Source organism: Stomoxys calcitrans, chromosome 1, assembly GCF_963082655.1.
Source record: "Stomoxys calcitrans chromosome 1, idStoCalc2.1, whole genome shotgun sequence".
In the NCBI taxonomy this organism is placed as follows: Eukaryota; Metazoa; Arthropoda; class Insecta; order Diptera; family Muscidae; genus Stomoxys; species Stomoxys calcitrans.
Window position 1 is genome coordinate 14,857,402 of NC_081552.1, and position 23,221 is coordinate 14,880,622.

General features: G+C 38.0%; 1 protein-coding gene across 1 annotated transcript in view; it reads right to left on the minus strand.

Moving 5' to 3' along the window:
- LOC106093585 (uncharacterized) overlaps positions 1 to 23,221 on the minus strand; it is a 185,051-nt gene that overhangs the window by 104,210 nt on the left and 57,620 nt on the right. The window contains exon 2 of the mRNA XM_059364410.1: positions 20,019 to 20,092. The gene's annotated coding sequence lies outside the window, so the exon portion shown is untranslated. The remainder of the gene's footprint in view (positions 1 to 20,018; positions 20,093 to 23,221) is intronic.

Here is a 23,221-nt window from a genome sequence, read left to right on the forward strand (position 1 = left end):
TGACATTACTAATTGGATTTAAGTTTGACGCTGCAAACTATCAAGGCCCGACATACGGAGGTTAGAGAGCATCACTACGGCACTGAAGAAATCACTAGCAATGCTAGAAATGTCTACCGAAATCCATCTGTTGTCTGGCAATTTCTTTTCAGTAATCAATTAAAATTCTTCAATTTCTATTGATGTTTATTCGCATGGTCCTTAGCTCGACTCACTTCTCTTCGGCCGGGCCGAACTTTGGATACCCACCACCTCGGATATATATGGAAGCCCCCGTTCGTCACAATCCGATGAAAATTGGATAACTTATGCACCAAAATTCGGCACGGACATTGAGTGGTCTTTTAAAAATAAGTCACTTTTGAATTTTGTTTTTCAAATTTCAACAAAATCGGGTAATAAATAAAGCTTTTTTGAGCTTCAGACCCTTAACCGGCATATCGGTCTATATGACAGCTATATATGAAAACAGTCCGATTTTTACCATATTTTGGTCGGATGGCGGGTGGCCTAAAACTACTCACTGTTTCAAATCTCAGTGAAATTAAATAAAAAATAATGTTTTTATGGGCTTCAGACCCTTTATCGGTAGATTGGGCTTCAGACTCATTATCGGGAGATCGGTCTACGATCCGAAATATATATACTTTGTAGGGTCGGAAATTGATATTTCGATGTGTTGCAAACGGAACGCCTAAATGACTATACCCCCTATCCTACGGTGGTGGGTATAAAAACTGCATTATGTTCGGTTGGACTGAACTTAGCATACCCACCACATCATATATATAAATTTTGACCATACTTCGTCAAAATCCGCTAAAAATCCCGCCATCTGAATCTATAGCAGGCATAGCGAAATATGATCCGATTTGGACTAAACTTGGTACGGTCATCGTGGGATCAAACACAATTCACTGTTCAAGACCGCAGGAGATCTAGCCATTTCCGTCCATCCTTCTTTAAGTTACGCTTAAGTTTATAATAGGCATATTTCAAAGATGACATTAATATATATACCGATATCCTCATAAAAAGTTGCCAAAAATTGAATTTGCCACGATTTCGCAAAAAGAAATTTTGCACTTTTTCATTGATTCAACTGTAAGACCCCTTGTCATAATACTAGACCCCTCGAAGTCCTTGACGAGTATGGTTTGGATTAGGAAATATTTGAATTTGTGCGCACTCTAGTGGGCTCAAGAAGTCAAAACAGTGGATCGGTGTATATGGGAGCTATACTAAGCTATGGACAATTCAGGCTACACTAAGCACGGATGAAGATAAGGAGATAAGTCGTTGTGCAATAAGAACTGTACTGCCTTTAGGATCGAGATATATAATGTAGAGATCAGATTATAAGAGAGCCATATAAGATTATAGGCCAATTTGAACCATAGGTTAGGTTAAAGTGGCGGTCTGTCATCAGACTCACTAAGGCGTCCATTGTGATACCACAATAACAGGAGAAGGAAGAAGATCTGTACTTCCTACTGCTGAACCATCCAGATCGCTTTGAATAGTCCAACAACTTGCGAATGTTTACATCCGCTAAATCAGACAAGTTCTTAAAGAAATGAGAACCTAAAGTAGAACTGCTTCTGATTGTCAGTGCTTCTTCCTCGATGTCCTCACAGCTACGGCAAAAGTCGTTACTGGCAACCTTCAGTCAGTCTGCATGTTTTCGAATCAGACAGTGACCTGTCATGACGGAAGCAATACTGAGATGTCTGATGTAGCCAGAGATTGCAAACCGGTAGACCTCTTCAAGTCTGTGGGTGGGGCGACCCGCAAATACTTAAACATAATTTTTAATGTCATAATCAACTCCCGAATACATTTCATTAGAGTCCCATATTGATAATTACGTCCAATATGTTTGTTTGGGGGAGTTTTTGGGGTTGGACGACCCCTCGCATACTTGATCCCAACTTTTAATACCATATCTACTTTAGGCGGTGTTTTTGGTGTACCGGAAAAGGGTCCGCCCCCTTCGAATATCAACAAACTAAAAAGCCTTTTTCTCTTTCCTGACCATTTTCATAATCTTCTCCCAAATACCTTTCATTTGAGTCCCATATTGTCATTATCGTCCAATAAACCTATTTTAGGGGGTTTTGTGTTTGGGGCGGCCCCCAGTTACTTGGATCTAATTTTTAATATGAAATTCGTAGTCTACTCTTGAATACCCTTCATTTGAATCCCTTATTGTCCCGATTGGTTCACTTTTATTTTGGGGTCGTACTCTTAATGTAAGGGGTAGGGTTCGTCCCCCACCAATATCAATATATTATATAGCCTATTGCTCCTTTCGGACCACTCCCAATAATCTGTGAAAATTTTAAAGAAATCGGTTCAGCCGTTTTTGGAACAAACAAATTTACAAACACACAAACATACATGTAGGATTGCCCAAAAAGTAATTGCGGATTTTTTAAAAGAACGTAAATGCATTTTTAATAAAACTTTGAATGAACTTTAATCAAATATACTTTTTTTACACTTTTTTTCTAAAGCAAGCTTAAAGTAACAGCTGTTAACTGACAGAAGAAAGAATGCAATTACAGAGTCACAAGCTGTGAAGAAATTTGTCAACGCCGACTAAATGAAAAATCCGCAATTACTTTTTGGGCAACCCAAATTAAAAATAGATTATAACATAAAACTTATGTCGGAAGAATTAAATTTATTAATAAATATATATGAATAATAATAATGGCTCAAGAAATACAAATCGCTTAAAGACTTAACCTTCTTCTATTCTCTCTAATTCTTCTCTTAAGCTGTTAAAAACATTTGTGTTGATGGGATTTTGATGAATAGGATTTCATTGATTTTTAAAACCTAGTATAAGAAGTCTTTAGTTACCATTATGAGTAGGTTTGTGTGTGTTTATAGTTGCATAAAGTTGTTACAATTTAACTTGACTTTATAGTTCTCCATATTCCCACCTCATTCAAAGTTACCATCTTATCTTTGGTAGAAATTCTTTGTGTTTCCATCTCTTGCAAAGTGTTTCGCAATTCTGACTTTAATTTCATTCAATGTTGTTGCCATATTCGATTAAAGACACTTATTACAATGTAGTCGTAATAAAAACAACAACAATGCCTTTAAGAAGGATCATTACCGTTTTTCCCAGCCATAATTGCTGCTCTGTTCAAGTCGAGATTGAGGCAAGGAAGGCGTACAAAGTGAAGGTGACAAAAAGCCTGGACGAAAAATAACCAAGAGTAACCAAATGCTTACAACAGTATCATAAAATACTTTAAAGGACTGGATGTTTCAAGCTATATGAGTATGGGTGTGTAAGCAAACGCACTCTTCTGCCCACTTCTGTAGTGCATCCTTTTCGACTGCCTTGTTAGGGCTCTTATTCTTGCGGCTGCTTGCTGTATCTTATAAACTATGCACACGCAACCATAAACAGGCATTTACAATTACACTCCAGCATACGTGGCTAACATTGAGGTGAAACGCCAAGGCCACACTCAGCTCAGGCCTATCGAATTTTTTTTTAACTGTACAATTCTAAAGGGGGTTGAGAGAAAAACCTACTGCGGTAATAGCTAACGTTTAGGCTTACCACAAGTTTTGTTGAATGTAGCGTAAGGTAAACAAATTTTCACATTACTGTGCAAAATACAAGTAATTGAAATTGTTGAAAAAGTTTCCAATTACAATTCTCGTAAATAATTGAGTAAACAATGCAAGTACTCGCCACGACTTTTTTGGTAATGCCCTCACTTGTTCATACCTTAAGCAGTGTTATCCAATCCACCCTAATGCTGATAGGGATGAGTGGCTAAATGTACATATTTGCCGCCTTTAGCCATGATTCTTTGCGTAAGTACGTATTTAAGTTAAATACTGTAATTATGTGATAAACATTTACGTCGTTGCCAGTATTGGGTACACCATACTAAGAGTAATTGTCCGTGTCTATGTGTGTGTGTCAGTTTTAGAAAGGTTTACTTCTTGTTCAGCATCAAAAGTTGGCATTAGCGCTATGTACAATCAAAAATATAATCACTTTCCAAAAGTAATTCAATTTATTAAAGGCTAGCTGTGCTGAGAGGTGATGTTGCGCTCTGTTAGATATATGGTTGTCCAAAGAGATGATGGACATTTTATAGAAAGACTTTTCTAAGTAAGATGATTAGTGTCTTGGCAGTCAGTTAGGTGAAATCATTTGAAAATGGTGGGTAGTTTAAATGGATTTAAGGGGAGAGCATCCCAGCCTAGCACCTTGAATCTTTGAGTTGGTTTGCCGAGTAGTAACACTCTGGGTGAAGAAAGAAAATATTTAAAAAACAAGTTAAAAAGCGTTAAGTTCGGCCGGGCCGAACTTTGGATACCCCCCCACCTCGTGTATATACGTAAACCACCTTTCGTCAAAATCCGCATACCTTATGTTCTGATTTGGACCAAATACTAATACGTAAAAGTCATTGTTCAATTGGGTATAACAAAATATTGATCTTTTTAGTAGATTTAACTAAAAATAAACCGATGTGAACCATATACGACAACGATGTCGAAAAGCCTAACATAAGTCACTGTGTCAAATTGAAATCGGATTATAAATGCGCCTTTTATGGGGCCATGATTTTAAATACAGATATCGGTCTATATGGCATTGGGCCAAGTTGTAGAAAAATGTCGAAGAGTCTAACACAACTCACTGTCCCAAATTTCGGTGACATCGGACAATAAATGCGAATTTTGTGGGCCTTTAACCTTAAATCGGTCTATATGGCAGCTATATGCGAAGCTTGAACGATCTAGGCCAAACTGAACCTTCTTCATCGAATGTCCAAACGCAACTCACTGTCCCAATTTTCGGCGACACCGGACAATAAATGTGGCTTTTATGGGCCCAAAACCTTAAAGCGAGAGATCGGTCTATATAGCAGCTACATCCAAATCTGGACCGATCGGTGCCATATTGCAGAAGTATGTCGAGGGGCTTAACTTAACTCACTGCCGCAACATTTTTGCAAAATTGGACTATAAATGCGCCTTTTATGGCCGCAAGACCTTAAATCGAGAGATCGGTCAATATGGCAGCTATATCCAAATCTGGACCGTTTTGGGCCAAATTGAAGAAGAATTTCGAAGGACCTAACACAACTCACTATTCAAAATTTTATGGGCCTAAGACCCGTAAAAAACTACTCGCGATCTGGATCTCCCCATAGGATTTTTGCCGTCCTACCGACCCACAGTCTTGCCTATTAGTGCATACGTTGGACAAAGTAGTTAAAGTAGACGTAAAGCTCTAAAATTTTACACAGTGGTAAAATTTAGTGTAATATAGAACAAGTAACAGCGTGCTAAGATCGGCCGGTCCGAATCTTATATACCCTCCGCCATGGATCGCATCTGTGAAGTTCTATAAATGACTTTTCAATATATATATGAGCAACATCAAGTTTTTGACAGACATGCACCGTACTTGTCGTGGCTGTTAGAAGGCATAGAAATATATCAGCTTCAATATTTCAGGCGAATCGGAGATCGGTTTTTATGACGGCAATATCAGGTTATCAACCGATTAAGACCATATTCGGAACAGTTTTTGGAAGTCATACCAAAACGGCATATGTAAAATTTCAACCAAATTGGATAAGAATTATGCCCTCTAAAAGCTCAAGGAGTCTAATAGGGAGATCGGTTTATATGGCGGTTATATCAGGTAATGAACCGGTTTAGACCATACTTGGCACAGTCATTGGAGGTCATTCCTCAACGATACGTGCAAAATTTCAGCCAAATCGCATAAGAATTCCCTATAGATGAAGACCCAAGATCGCTATATATATATCAAAACATCGAGGAAATATCAAAACAATAACCGATTTGGTCCATTTACAATCCCAATTGACCTGCACTTATAAGAAGTATTTGTGAAAAATTTAAAGCACTTAGCTTTACTCCTTCGAAAGTTAGACAGACGGACAGCCGGATGGACCTGGCTAGATCAACTTAAAATCAAGACGATCAAGAATATATATACTTTATGGGGTCTTAGGCGCATATTTCGAGGTTTTACGAACAGAACGACAAAAATAGTTAATACGCATGGTATGTTGGAGGGTAAACAAATGTGTAGTATGATCATAATCGGTCTATAACCTGATATACAATAGCTACCATCTAAACCGATATCCAGATTTAACTTCTTGAGCCTCTAGAGGTCGGCGTTATAACCCGATGTGGCTGAAATTTTACACAATGACTCTCAAAAACTCCGCCAAGTATGGTCCAAATCGGTATATAACGTGATATAGCCTCCATATAATCCAATCTCTTGATTTAAGTTCTTAAGACTGTATCTTAAGACTGAATGTACAATTTGGACCCTATTTTAGTAGTGAGTTTTATAAATGTAACAGAGCTGCTTGGCTGACTAATTGACTTCATACACCAATAATGAAATGGGATATAAAATTCATAGGTTGTTGCAAAAAACGTATAAAATGGAAATAGAAATAGTTAAACTCCGCCTACAGCGAACCAAAAATCATCAACGTCTCGAAATCTTCTTATATATAACAAGTAAAAGGGTGCTAAGTTCGGCCGGGCCGAGTCTTATATACCCTCCACCATGGATCGCATTTGTCGAGTTCTTTTCCCGGCATCTCTTCTTAGGCAAAAAAGGATATAAGAAAAGATTTGCTCAGCTATTTGAGCGATATCAAGATATGTTCCGGTTTGGACCACAATTAAATTATATGTTGGAGACCTGTGTAAAATGTGAGCTAATTCGATAATTCGAATAAGAATTGCGCCCTTTGGGGGCTCAAGAAGTAAAATAGAGAGATCGATTTATATGAGAGCTGTATCAGGGTGTAGACCAATTCAGACCATAATAAACACGTATGTTGATGGTCATGAGAGGATCCGTCGTACATTTTTCAGACAAATCGGATAATAATTGCGACCTCTAGAGGCTCAAGAAGTCAAGATCCCAGATCGGTTTATATGGCAGCTATATCAGGTTATGAGCCGATTTGAACACTATTTGACACAGTTGTTGAAAGAAATTTTCAGCCAACTTGGATAGGAATTGCGCCCTCTAGAAGCTCAAGAAGTAAAGACCAAAGATCGGTTTATATGACAGCTATATCAGGTTAAGAACCGATTTGAACCATACTTGGCACAGTTGTTGGATATCATAACAAAATACTTCGTGCAAAGTGCCTCAAGAAGTCAAGACCCCAGTTCGGTTTATATGACAGCTATATCAGGTTATGAACCGATTTAAATCATACTTGGCACAGTTGTTGGATATCATAATAAAATACTTCGTGCAAAAATTCATTCAAATCGGATAAGAATTGCGCCCTCTAGAGCCTCAAGAAGTCAAGACCCAAGATCGGTTTATATGACAGCTATCTCAGGTTATGAACCGATTTAAACCATACTTGGCACAGTTGTTGGATATCATAACAAAACACGTCGTTTTATTCCAATCGGATAGGAATTGCACACTCTAGAGGCTCAAGAAGTTAAGACCCAAGATCGGTTTATATGGCAGCTATATCAAAACATGGACCGCTGTGGCCCATTTACAATACCAATACCGACCTACACTTATAAGAAGTATTTGTGCAAAATTTCAAGCGGCTAGCTTTACTCCTTCGGAAGTTAGCGTGCTTTCGACAGACAGACGGACTGACGGACATGGCTAGATCGACATAAAATGTCGAGACGATCAAGAATATATATACTTTATGGGGTCTCAGACGAATATTTCGAGTAGTTACAAACAGAATGACGAAATTAGTATACCCCCCATCCTATGGTGGAGGGTATAAAAATGCAAATGCAAATTTTCCCATGAACAATCCATTAAAGAACAAGGGTAAACTTCTCACAAATCAATGAGTGCTGTCTGCTTCATTTTAAGCTCAATGATAAGGGACTTCCTTTTTATAGCCGAGTCCGAAGGGCGTGTCACAGAGCGACACCTCTTTGGGGAATAGTTTTTAGATGGCAAAGTAGGGATAACCACCGCTGAAAAATTTTCTGATGTTCCAGCCAGTATTCGAACCCAGGCGTTCAGCGCCATAGGCGTAAACGCTAACCTCTGCGCTACGGTGACCACTGTAGGATAGGGGTCTACTAGTCTAGTCATTCTGTTTGTAACTTTTCGAAATATTGATCTGCGACCCCATTAAGTGTACATTTGATTCTGAGTAGATTTAGCCATGTTCGTTCGTCCGTCCGCCTTAAGCCCCTAGAATCCTCAACTTTCATCCGATTTGACTAAACTTTGGAGCAAAGTCTTAAGTTATGACTTCCAACATCCATGCCAAATATGATCCGAATCTGCCTATAAACAGATATAGCCTCTATATAAACGGATCCCTTGATTTCACCTCTTCCGCCCTTAAAAGCTTAAATTTGGCCCAAAAATCTTTCTTATAACTTACAACATCAGTGCCAAGTTTTATCCGAATCGGACTGACTGACTGAAGAAAATTTTTTTCTTTACAGATGGAGCTAGAGATGTGAAATTAGGCAAGTAGGTGCAACTAGGAAATTATATGATGGGTGACTAAATTATCTATTCAAAATTCGTACATTTTGGTATAAAAATTGGAGCCATGTAGTAATTTCTTTCAAGATAAAGCTAGAGGTCTGAAATTTAACATGCAGGTACAACTAGGACTATTATTTGCTTACAATTCGTACATTTTGATACCAATATTGGTACCATTTGGTAGTTTCTGTGCAAACGGAGCTAGAGGTCTAAAATTTGGAATATAGAAATATATGATGGGCGACTAACAATTTTAACATTTTGGTACCAAAATTGGTTCTATTTGGTACTTTCTATATATTTAGGTCTAGAGGTCTGAAATTTGGCTTGCTGGTACAACTAGGAAAAAAATGATAGGTGGCAAAATATTCTTTTAAAAATTTATACATTTTAGTACCATTTGGTACTTTCTGTTCAAACTACAAGTGCACCTTGAATATACATTTTGTATGATCAGAGGATTATTCAAAATCATACATTTAGGTACTAAAACGTACAAAATGCTATATTCTTTACGAAAATTTACCGTACGGTTACTCCATAACATTAAATATATGGCTGTTGTTTCGAAGTTCAATAATTTTAAATGGATTTATTCAAAAGTTCAAAATTTTTAATTTAATATCAGCAGACAGAAGGAGACAGATTTCTAAAATTGTATACGCAATTATTACAAGACTTCATAATCTTATAAACTGAGTAACTACCTAGGTTTACGAAAATCCTACACTAAAGGTATCAAAAACGGGGCTAGCGAAGCGGACCATTGGGATGCTAGTAATTCATATTTAAACTTGGTTAATAAGGGTACATTTTTGGCGGAATCAATGGGTGCCTAAGATTCGTTTTTCATTAACAATTAACAAGAGTATATATACCATCGATATTTATTATTAGAAATATCGCAAATATTGAATGTTGCGATTATCGATAATTTGCCAGCTCTATACAGTGAGCTATAATAAACCCCTACACATCCTCCCAGAATATGAGGCAGAGCGGATTTGTATACAATTTTTGTCCAATTTGGCTGAAATTTTGCACATAGTGTTTTGTTATGATTTCCAACAACTGAGCCAAGTACGGTCCAAATCGGTCAATAACCTGATATATTGGGTTGCCCAAAAAGTAATTGCGGATTTTTCATATAGTCGGCGTTGACAAATTTCTTCACAGCTTGTGACTCTGTAATTGCATTTTTTCTTCTGTCAGTTATCAGCTGTTACTTTTAGCTTGCTTTAGAAAAAAAGTATATTTGACAAAAGTTCATTCTAAGTTTTATTAAAAATGCATTTACTTTCTTTTAAAAAATCCGCAATTACTTTTTGGGCAACCCAATAGCTCCCATATAAACCGACCGCCCGATTTGATTTCTTACGCCCCTGGAAGCAGGCGTAATTTTGCATGTGGCATTCTATTTTGATACAATTGTACCAAGTACGGTTTAAATCTGTTTATAACCTGATATAGGTCCCATATAAACCGATCTCCCGATTTGACTTTTTGAGTCCCTGGAAGCAGCAATTTTTGTCCGATTTGAAATTTTGTATGTGGTGTTCTATTTTGACTTCCAACAACTGTGGCAAGTACAGTTAAAATCGGTCAAGAACATGATATAGCTCCCATATAAACCGATCTACCGATTTGACTTCTTGAGCCCTTACAAGCCGCGATTTTTATCCGATTTGGCGCAAATTAAGCATATAGTGTTCTGTTATGACTCGCAATAACTGCGCCAAGTACGGTCCAATTTGGTCTATAGCTAGATATAGCTTCCATATTTTAGGAGAACCCACGGTGGTGGGTTCCAAAGATTCGGCCCGGCCGAACTTAGCACGCTTTTACTTGTTTTTTATGTACTACAAATCCCCAGAAGATCTTTATTAAAACTGCTCTGCTACTCTGTGCTAACATCTAATAATTTGATTTGTAAAAGACCATATTGAACTACATCTTACCAAACTCTAAATGAGTTAACAAAATCATTTGACAAATTGCTATAATGACATTTAAACATGCAAAATTTAGAAACTCAAAAATAGAACAAAAGCACTCCCTAACCCTTAGACCTCATAGTCGTCATTAGCTGTTACTGTGATGTGCGATAGCTTACATTTTAAATGAGCCATAAACGGCGAAAAGAAATTTAATCGATATATTCGTGGTGGTAAACGATGTGGATAATTAATGAACGATGATGGAGAGGTTTCTACAACATCACCACCACTACCATCATACTATCATAAACCAGATTAGCCTTTAGAGGCCATTCATTTAGTTATGGCATACCGGTCAGTTGTCAATAAACACAATTTCATTAGCTTCATCACATGCCACCACATTATTAATGTTGCTGAACGTGGTGGAGGTGGTGATGAAATTTATGGCAGTATGGGAAAAGCATAGTGTCAGCTTGTAGAGTAGTGTTGAAGTTGAAAATTCAATGAATGATGGTTTATGGTGCCGTATGAGTGTTGAATCAAGTAAATTAATTACTTATACGCACAGATGGGCTTATTAATTTTAAAGCTGACTAACCACAGTTTTAAAGTCGAAGTTGATAAATTGGTATTTTCAACAAAGTATTGCAAACTATGAACCTTATCACCAAAAAAAGCAATTGAAGGCAAAACAAGTATGCAACGAAATGCTAAATATATTTGAAAGCTGAGATGTTCATTAACACAAGTTTGATGGCAGAAGGATTTGGCAGGAGTGTGTCGTATTGTTCTTATCCGGGAATTATAAATGAATTATATGGGAATTATGGATGAATTGAGCTGTGGTTCGTGCTCTAAGCACTGTTGGACATTATGTGGTGGGAAGCTCAGCTGAGAACAACCGGGCGAGTTCATTGAATGCGAATAGTGGAAAGTTTCGTCAACATAGGGAGTAGCTGTATATGCAATAGCGAAAAATCAGCGGTTTTGATAGGAGAGTCTTAGTGAGTTGCCGAGTGGCACCGGCTCTTACTGAAATAGTGAGTGCATATGATACTCGAAATGAAAAGTAGAGTTATTGGCAACAATAATAGTAATCGTTGCATTTGTATTGTATTTGTATTTTATTATGATAAAACCCATACAAAATACAGTATCTTATACAAAGCATGGGTTAGTAAATTGATAAATACAATGAGCTCAATAAGATTTCATTTAAATAGAATAATAATTGGTACAAAATATTTAACAATTTAAGCAAAGTTACCGATACAATATTTCAGTAAACAAGTAACAAGTAAAAAGGCGTTAAGTTCGGCCGGGCCGAACTTTGGATACCCACCACCTCGGGTATCTAAGTAAAGCACTTTTCATCAAAATCCAGTGAAATTTGCATACCTTTTGTCCCATAGCAGTTATATCGAAATGTGATCCGATTTGGACCAAATACTAATAAGTACAAGTCAATGTTCAATTATGTATAACAAAATATTGGTCTTTTTAGTAGCTACATCTAAAAATAAACCGATCTCAACCATATGCAACATGGATGTCGAAAAGCCTAACATAAGTCAATGTGTCAAATTTCAGTTAAATTGGATCATAATGCATCTTTTTTGGGACCAAGACTTTAAATCGAGATATCGGTCTATATGGCAGCTATATCCAAATCTTGATCGATCTGTGTGAAATTGAAAAAAGGATGTCGAAGGGCCTAACATAACTCACTGTCCCAAATTGCGGCGACATCGGACAATAAATGCGTTTTTCCTGGCCTCAAAACCTAAAACCAAGAGATCGGTCTATATGGCAGCTATATCCAAATCTTGACCGATCTGTGCCATAATGAAGAACTATGTTAAGGAACTTAACCTAATTCAATGTCCCAAATTCCGGCGACATCGGACAATAAAGGCGCCCTGTATGGGCCTAAGACCCTCAATTTGAGGATCGGTCTATATGACAGCTATATCCAAATCTGGACCGATCTGAGCCATATTGACGGAGGATGTCGAAGGGCCAAATATAACTCACTGTCCCAAATTTCGGCGACATCGGATAACAAATGTGCCTCTTATGGGCAAAAATCCTTAAATCGAGAGATCGGTCTATATGGCAGCTATATCCAACTCTGGACCGATCTGGGCCAAATTGACGAAGGATGTCACTGTCCCAAATTTCAGCAACATCGGATGATAAATGTGGTTTTTATGGGCCTACGACCCGAAATCGGAGGATCGGTCTATATGGCAGCTATATCCAAATCTGGACCGATCTGGACCAAATTGACGAAGGATGTCGAGGGGCCTAACACAACTCACTGTCGCAAATTTCAGTAAAATCGGATAATAAATGTAGCTTTTATGGGCCAATGACCTTAAATCGGAGGATCAGGCTATATGGCAGCTATATCCAAATCTTGACCGATCTGTGCCATAATGAAGAACTATGTTAAGGAACTTAACCTAATTCAATGTCCCAAATTCCGGCGACATCGGACAATAAAGGCGCCTTGTATGGGCCTAAGACCCTCAATTTGAGGATCGGTCTATATGACAGCTATATCCAAATCTGGACCGATCTGAGCCATATTGACGGAGGATGTCGAAGGGCCAAATATAACTCACTGTCCCAAATTTCGGCGACATCGGATAACAAATGTGCCTCTTATGGGCAAAAATCCTTAAATCGAGAGATCGGTCTATATGGCAGCTATATCCAACTCTGGACCGATCTGGGCCAATTTGACGAAGGATGTCACTGTCCCAAATTTCAGCAACATCGGATGATAAATGTGGTTTTTATGGGCCTACGACCCGAAATCGGAGGATCGGTCTATATGGCAGCTATATCCAAATCTGGACCGATCTGGACCAAATTGACAAAGGATGTCGAGGGGCCTAACACAACTCACTGTCGCAAATTTCAGTAAAATCGGATAATAAATGTAGCTTTTATGGGCCAATGACCTTAAATCGGAGGATCAGGCTATATGGCAGCTATATCCAAATCTGGACCGATCTGGGCCAAATTGACGGAGGATGTCGAAGGGCCTAACACAACTCACTGTCTTATATTTCTGCAACATCGGATAATAAATGTGGTTTTTATGGGCCTAGGACCCTAAATCGGAGGATCGGTCTATATGGCAGCTATATCCAAATCTGGACCGATCTGGACCAAATTAACGAAGGATGTCGAAGGGCCTAACACAACTCACTGTACTAAATTTCAGCAAAATCGGATAATAAATGTGGCTTTTATGGGCCAAAGACCCTAAATGGGCGGATCGGTCTATATGGGGGCTATATCAAGATATAGTCCGATATAGCCCATCTTCGAACTTAACCTGCTTAAGGACAAAAAAAGAATCTGTGCAAAATTTCAATATCTCTATTTTTAAAGACTGTAGCGTGATTTCGACAGACAGACGGACTGACATGTCTAGATCGTCTTGGATTTTTACGCTGATCAAGAATATATATACTTTATTGGGTCGGAAATGGATATTTCGATGTGTTGCAAACGGAATGACAAAATGAATATACCCCCATCCTTCGGTGGTGGGTAAAAAAAAGTTTTTTTTTTTTTTTTTTTTTTTTTTTTAAGAAAATTAAAAGAAAAGTTAACAATTTAATCAAACAACAATTTAATAAACTAATAACCAGTTATAAAAAAAACAGAACCAATAGTTAATTAAAATGATTATAAATCAAAGATTTGAACTGTCGTTCATTACTTATAATTTGAATACGTTTGGGAAGATTATTCCAGAGACGTATAGCATTAACAAAGAACAGTTGTTCAGATACACGATATTGATGACGTATTTGTATTACTTGTTTACCTCGTGTAGAGTTGGCAAAACGCAATACAGAAGCCAGATATGACGGTTCATTGGCATAAATTATCTTGTGGATCATTTGCAACGAGCGTATCTTGTCTGGCAAAGTCAGATACCCGGTCTCTTCTACGCAAACCAAAAATGTATCTAACGACATCGTTAAAGGCCAAGTGCAATTTATTCCTATGAGTTACAACACAACCGTAAAAAACCTACCAAGAGTATAATATTGTAGTTTCGGCAGAATAAATGTCCTAGCCAAAAGCATTCTTATTGACAAAGGGGTATACTGTCGACTCATATATAAGTTTCGTAAAATGCCGTAGGTCCCACTGCCCACTGTCATACTGACATGCTTCTTTCATGAAAGTCTATTATCAAACTCCAAACCAAGGTTTTTTGCAGATGAAACAATCTCAATTGGGGCTCCAGCAATTGCCACATCAAGATTGGGCGACATTGTCACCCGATTCCTACCAATTACAAGGCACTTTGACTTTGTTGGATTTAAAAGTAGTCTGCAGGCGTTTGCCCATGTGTTTATCCTATACAAGTCATTATTAAGTCGAAGTACGCCATCGATCAGCCTCTCCGGTGAGGAGCTCATATACAGCTGTACGTCGTCGGCATACATATTAATACCACAGTTGCGCAACTGTCCAGGAAGGTCATTGCTATATAAGGAAAAAAGGAGTGGGCCCTATACAGACCCCTGTGGAACACCTATTGAGACTGGAGTATAACTAGAACACCGGCTATCAACACATACCGATTGGCTTCTATTCGAAATATAGGAATATATAAGATCCGTTGTTCTTTCAGAAAATTTAAATAAATATTTCAGTTTAAGGCAAAGCATATTGGGATTAACGGAATCAAATGCTTTCGAATGATCTAAAAGAACAAGAAAGGTAACTTTATCGCTGTCAATATCACTCCTTACATCTTCAACTACTTTCAAAAGTGCAGTAGTGCAACTGTGCCTTGGCCGGAAACCACATTGAACATCAGTTAGCAGCGAATTATTCGCAATATATTCTGATATTTTCCGGTTGACTAGAGTCTCAAATATTTTTGAGACGTACGGAAGTATTGCTATTGGCCTAAATTCTTGGTTATTCTTTGGTATTGGGACTATCCTTGCCTGTAGAGTACGAATTTTATAAAAAAAGTTGGGTGCAAGTACTTGGAGGGCCGCCCCAGCCCCAAACCCCTTCAAATAGGTTTATTTGACGATCATGACAATATGGGACTCAAACGAAGGGTATTCGGGGTAGATTACGAATATGGTCAGGAAGTAGGAATAGGCTTTATAATTTATTGATAACGGAAGGGGGCAGACCAAAAACACCACCCAAAATCTAAAGTGGACCGATAAGGACAACATGGGAATCAAATGAGAAGTTTGCGGGAGTAGATAACGAATCTGGTATACAAGTTCAAGTCGAAGTATACGGGGTCACTCCACCCCCACAAAAACGCCCAAAATGGGCACATTAACCAATCACGGAGATATGGACTCGGTGTTCCGTATAGACCCATTATGACTATATGATACTTGCCTGAACCGATTTTCTTAAAATTTTCATAGATAATGTACGTTTATCTGGAAGGAAACTTAGGCTATATGATTTTTAGATATCCCCCTTACCCCAAAAACGGCACCCATATCCGAAAGTGGTCTGATGGCCACCATATGAATGGTATTGGAGACCAGAAAACGAATATGGTGTTAAAATTTGGGTCTTAATATGCAACCGGCCCCCCCTAACCCCAAAACTCAAATGAAAAGTATTAGGCAGTAGATTACAAACATGGCATAAATCATAAGATCCAAGTAATGGGAGGTCGCCCACCACTAGATGGGACCAGCCCCAAAACACCCTCCAAACGGATAAGGAAGAACATTATCACCGGAAACCGAGAAGGGAAAATTTTCAGAAACAATGCGTGCTTTCTGATTCAAGTTTAAACTCAATGATAAGGCACATTTGTTTATATGGCACGAAATCGATATTCGCATTCTGGGCGAAGTGTCCGCACCCTAAAAAGATATTAGAGCGTTAAAGAAGGTGCAGCGGAGCGGGCCCGGTTCGGCTAGTAAGATGTATTTGTGCAAAATTGGACGCGCCTAGCTTTGCTCCTTCGAAAGTTAGCATGCTTTCGACAGACGGACGGACCTGGGTAGATCGACTTAAAATGTCATGACGATACTTGATGAGGTCTCAGACGCATATTTCGAGGTGTAGCAAACGGAATGGCGAAATTAAATAGTATGGTGGAGGGTATAAAAAATTTAACATTTTAAGTCTACAGGTTTTCTGGTCTTAAGAACATTTGCCAGTCTATATATTTGGAATCCACCTTTGCGCAGATATGCACATGACCAACTGTACCCCTAAATATCTGGGTTCAAAATCTTGAGAAGACATTGGAATGCATTTTTTGATGGTCATCTCCACACGCCAATAGTGTGGGGATGACCATGTAATACCTTTGAATAAAAAAGTGTTGCCCAGCGGCACATCGTCTGGACCTGCCTAGATAGGACCTTTATCGGCGAACTTAAATTTGTATATATGTGAGATATATCCCTCTTGCTACTGTGGTGGCCACGCTATGGTTTGCTATCTTCACCTAAGACACCGAATAAATCGTCATAATTTTTGGAGCAAGGCGGCCTACATTGTCCATTTTACCTAAATAAATTAAATCACACAGTATACTGTGGGGTCATTATGAATGATCGCCTGTTTTATGGTGAGGTGATCCCCTAGATATACATACCATAGATTACCTAGATTATAAAGAAAAGAATCAGATATCACCACCATCAGATATCACACCAATTGGTAGAGGAGTTTTAACATTGCAGGATACCTTACAAATGTAGCCAGTATTAGTAAGGGGTAAACCACCGAAGAAAATTCTTCTGATGTTCTCGGCTGGGTTTGAAGCCAGGCGTTCGGCGTCATAGGCAGACATGATTGTCTCTGCTCCACGGTGGTGATATAGATATGTAAGTCTAATATGTCTGTTTGGGAGAGCTTTGGGTATGGAGTGGCCTCCTGGTTATCTGGACCCAATTTTTAATGTCATTTTGGTATTCTAATCTCCAATTCCTTTCATTTGATACCCTTATTGTCCTGATCGGTCCACTTTTATTTTTGGGTGGTGCTTTCGGGAAAGGTGAAGTTTGCACCCCCCTTATGGGACAACAAATTATAAAGCCTATTGCTCCTTCCAGACCATATTCGTAATCTACTCCCGAATAACTTTCAGTTCTGTCCCATATTGCCATTATTGTCCAATATGCCTATTTGTTGGGCTTTAGGGGTCGGGGCAGCCCCCTAGGTACTTAGACCCAACTTATGATATTAAATTTGTATTCGATTCCCGAATACCTCTTTCATTTGAGTCCCATACTGTCTCCATCGATCCACTTTTATTTTTGGGTAGAACTGTTGGGGTAAGGGGTAGGGTACTCCCTCGAAATATCCATCTAACGCCCAATAAGTATATATATACTTCGTCGACTCGACGTTCTGAGTCGATGTAGCCATGTCCGTCCGACTGTCGAAATCACGATAGCGGTCGAACGCATTAAGCTAGCCGCTTGAAATTGTTCACAGATACTGAATATGAATGTAGGTCGTTGGGGATTGCGAATAGGCCATATCAGTTCAGATTTGGATATAGGTCCCATATAAACCGACTTCCTGATTTGACTTCTTGAGCCCCTGGAAGCCGCATCCGATTTGGCAGAAAATTTGCAAATGATGTTCTGTTATGACTTTCAAAATCTGTGCTTAGTACGGTTAGAATCGGTCTATAACCTGATATAGCTCCCATACAAACCGATCTCCCGATTGGACTTTTTGAACCCTTACAAGTCGCATTTTTTTTTTGATATTGCTGAAATTGAGCACGTAGTATTCTCTTAAGACTTCCAACAACTGCGCCAAGTACGGTCCAAATCGGTCTTTAACCTGATATAGCTCCCATATAAACCGATCTCCGATTTGACTTCTTGAGCCCTTACAAGCTGTATTCTTTGTCCCATTTGGCTAAAAATTTTTATGTGGTATTCCATTATGATTTCCAATAACTGTGCCATGTACCGTCACAATCGGTCTATACCCTAATATAGCTCCCATATAAACCGATCTCCCCATTTAACTTCTTGAGCCCATACAAGCCGCAATTGTTGTCCGATTTGGCCGAAATTATGAATGCAGTGTTCTATTACGACTTCCAACAACTGTGCTAAATGCGGGCCATATCAGTTTATAACCATGTAAGCCGGCCTCTCGATTATCCTTGTTCGGTTTATGGAAGCTTTAATTTTTGCTGGTTTGACAGAGGTTTGGTATGTAGTATAAAATTATGCTCGTCAACTAAATCTATTTTGTATACATTTTTAGCAGTATCCATGGTGGTGGGTTCTCAAGATTCGACCCGGCCGAACTTAGGTGTTTATCTATCATTTTTGTAGGAAATTTTTCAGTATTTATGCTCTATAGACAATTTTGTTAAGTTTTTTTGTATAGAAGATTTAAAAGAAAAAAAAAAAAAACATATTGCAAATATGTCAACAATTCTTTTTTAGGCCATTCCATTTCGCTATGGCATAAATCCAATCCATTTATTCTCCTCTTCCAACATTCTATACTAATGCGTTCAATTCAAGTATTTTGTGGTACCTCATCAATTTCTCACCCAAAGGAAATACGTACAACACTTTATATATCACACAATAGTTTTTCACGGTCTATCAAGTGCAGTTCATCATTCGATAGGGGTTTTATGTGTTTTTGTTGATGCGTCAGTTTTAAAATCGTTTTTAGTCCATTTACATTTTGATTAACTGCCTCTGTCATTGTGCACTATAACATTAAGTGTGAAATAATGGATTCATGCTGTTCTCTCCCCTCTTTCGTTCAGTGCAAAAACACACCATTTGTCTTCTGACACACATACATTCGCAAGTCAAGTCAAGTAAATGTTCAAAGGATAATTGTGCCAAAGACATCTTAATGAGAATATACTATGACAGTATGATGTATGAAAATCGAATTTGAAAGCAATCCAACTTTTTCGGCTTTAGGAAGAAAATATTCGGAGAGAAATTTAGTTGTAACATCTTCACACCCTTAAGCTCTACTCCCAGGCAATTTTGCATGGTCTTTTTGGCCAAAATATTCTATGCACTATTATTTAAGGCATTACTACGATTCGAGAAGATTTAATACTTAAATCTTGGCACTTAATGTGGAAATCCTTTTCATTCATACTTTTCCTCCTACTTCCTATGGTATAAATTATGTAATAATTCTTAGATCAAATCAAATTCTTTTACTTGCCTGGGCAAACAGCTTATCTTTGATGGTCTAGTTGTGGGCAATATGTAACCTGCAAGTTTGGACAGGTGATGATTCTCCTTTACAAATTTAAGCAAATAACTTTAAGTGCAATGCAATTGTAATGTCCCATGTTATCGTTTTAAAATATTGTAACACAGAACCAACTTTGATTTTGCCAGATTGTATATAGGACATAATTAATTTTTCACCTCACATTGCACTCGTAGAGAATATGTTTTTGCTTGAAGCACCAAGTCAGAGTTAGTTTCAGTTGGTAAAAATATTCTACTAAAAAATAATCATTTGTCCTGTTTCATTACCTTAATGGGCTATCTCTTACCAGCCACAGATGTCAACCACTCCCATCGTAGACCTCTGGTTCATTGTGTTCGTCCTGGAAAGATATGGAGAGAAGAGAGAAACGAAAACCATTAGAAAAAGATTAAAACAAGTAAAAGCGTGCTAAGTTCGATATCCATAACCATGGATACATTTATTGCAAAATTGCAAATTTTGCCCATGAAAATTCCACTAAGGAACAGGGGCAAACTTCTTACATATCAATGAGTGCAGTCCGATTCAAGTTTAAGCTCAATGATAAGGGGCCTCCTTTTTATGGCCGAGTTCGAACGGCGTGCCGCAATGCGACACCTCTTCGGAGAGAAGTTTCACATGGCATAGTACCTCACAAATGTTGCCAGCATTAGGAGGGATAAACCACCGGATCACGCCAGGATTCGAACCCTCTCTGTGCTATGGTGGTCACCAATGGGATATATTTATTATCAAAATTTATTAAAACACTACTATATCCATATTAATATCCAAATATAATCCGAACATAATCATATTTGGTTCAGGTGTCGAGAAGTAACAGTTCGAAATTTCAGCAAAATCGGGTTATACGTGCGCCGTTCATGTGATTAAGGCCTAATTCGGATGATTGATCTATTTGACAGTTATATCTAAATATGGTTCGATCTGAACCATATTTAGGTTAGATGTCGGGAAGCAGCTCACTCTTTCAAATTTCAGCAAAATCAGAGATTGAATGTGTCTTTTATGTTCTTTAGGTCCTAAAGCTGAAGATTGATCTCTATGGCAGCTATATCTAAATATAGCCCGGCCTTGGTGATTTTCGAGACAGATGTTGGGTGTCTTTATACAATTCACTGTTCCAAATTTCGGCAAAGTCGGGCAATAAATGCGACTGTTATAAACCACAGATCCAAAATCGGCTGATTGGTCTATATGAAAGTTATATCCAAATATGTTCTGATCTGGGCCATCTTTGGTTTAGATATCGACGGACCTAATAAAACTCACTGTTCTGAGTTACAACAAAATCGGGTAATAAATGCGCCTGTTATAGGCTTAAGACCCTAAATCGGCATATCGGTCTATATGGCAGCTATTTGTTAATATGGTCCCATATGCACCATATTCGGTTCGAACATTGAGGCCCCTAGTGCAACTCACTGTTTCTAATTTCAACAAAATCGGAGAATAAATGCGCCTTTTATGGTCTTTAGGCCTTAAAGAGGAAGATCGGTCTCTATGACAGCTATATCTAAATATAGTTTAAAAAAAAACTCACTGTTTAAAGTTTCGGCGAATCCGGGTAATAAATGTGCCTGTTATAGGCCTAAAACCCAAAATCGGCAGATGGGTCTTTATGGCAACTATATCCAAATATAGTCCAATGAGCCCCATTCAAGGACTTAACCTGCGTATAGAAAAAATACGAGCCTGTGCAAAATTTCAACTCAATATCTCAAATGACGGATACATAGACGGATAGACACACGAACATATTGGGTTGCCCAAAAAGTAATTGCGGATTTTTCATATAGTTGGCGTTGACAAATTTTTTCACAGCTTGTGACTCTGTAATTGCATTCTTTCTTCAGTCAGTTATCAGCTGTTACTTTTAGCTTGCTTTAGAAAAAAAGTGTAAAAAGAGTATATTTGATTAAAGTTCATTCTAAGTTTCATTAAAAATGCATTTACTTTCTTTTAAAAAATCCGCAATTACTTTTTGGGCAACCCAATAGTTAAATCGTCTTAGAATTTTACAACGAACCAGAATATACATCGGAATTGGATATGTCGATGTGTTACAAACGGAATAACTAAATGTATATACCCCCTATCTTATGGTAGAAGGTATAACAAGTAAAGGCATGCTAAGTTCGGCCGCGCCGAATCTTGGGAATTCAATACCATGGATTCTGCAAACATTTTATGAAAAAAACAGTAAGGAAAGGCAAAAGTCGGGCGGTGCCGACTATATAAAACCCTACACCACCTTATACATGTGGTACTTTTTATATGTAGAACTTATCTCGAAATCTAGTCAGACTTTAATTTGGATGCCAATTGAAATAGCAATTTAGAATCTTGTAAGATTTTTCTACCATAGGACAAAAGATTTGGATTTCCTCATCTTTAAAAGGCCATATCGGATAAAAGATTATATGGGAGTCATATCGAAACCTGTGCCAATTTTAATGACACAAATCAAATAGAGATTGTCGTCCCAGTATGTGTCATTAAGATGTGACCAAAATTGTGGTTTTTACTGCCATAAAAGTCCACATCGAATGAATTATACACATTGGAGCTAATCTAAATTATGACTGATTTTAATGAAATTTTGCGCATGTATTGTAACGTCAATTTAAACTTCTCATGTAAAATTGGGCGAAAATTGTGGATCCTACAACTGTAAAAGGCCATATCGGATGAACGATATATATGGTAGCTATATCTAAATCTAAACCGATTTTTATGAAATTTTGCACACATATGAAGACGTCAAATAAAGCACCTCATGCAAAATTTTGTAAAGATCGGACTAAAATTGTCGCTTCTACAGCCTTAAAAGCCAAATCGGATGAAAGATATATATGGGAGCTATATGTAAATCTGAACCGATTTTTATGAAATTTTGCTCACATATGTAGACCTCAAATAAAATACCCAGCGCCAAATTTTATAAAGATCGGATGAAAATTGTGGCTTCTACAGCTTTTAAAAGCCATATCGGATGAAAGATATATATGGGAGCTATATCTAAATCTGAACCGTTTGTTTTTCAAAATCAATAGCGTTTGTCCTTGGGCCAAAAAAGTGAAATGTGTAAAATTTCGTGACAAGCGGACAACAAATACGACCTGCACTTTGATTACAAGAATGCATGGACTCACAGACGAACATGGCTAAATCAAATCAGAAACTGATTCTGAGTCGACCGGTATACTAGTCTAGCTCTTTTCCTATTTAGCGTTGCAAACAAATGCACAAATCTATAATACCCTGTACCACAGTGGTGGTGCAGGGTATAAAAATACATTTGGAGGGTATAATTTTATTCCACATATCAAACTTCTGTCAAATCAAATCGGGAGCTCGGTTTATACGAGAGCTATATCATGTTATAGGCCGATGTGGACCGTACTTAGTACAGTTGTTTAAAGTCAAAACAGAACAGTACATGCAAAGTTTCAGCCAAATTGAGGTT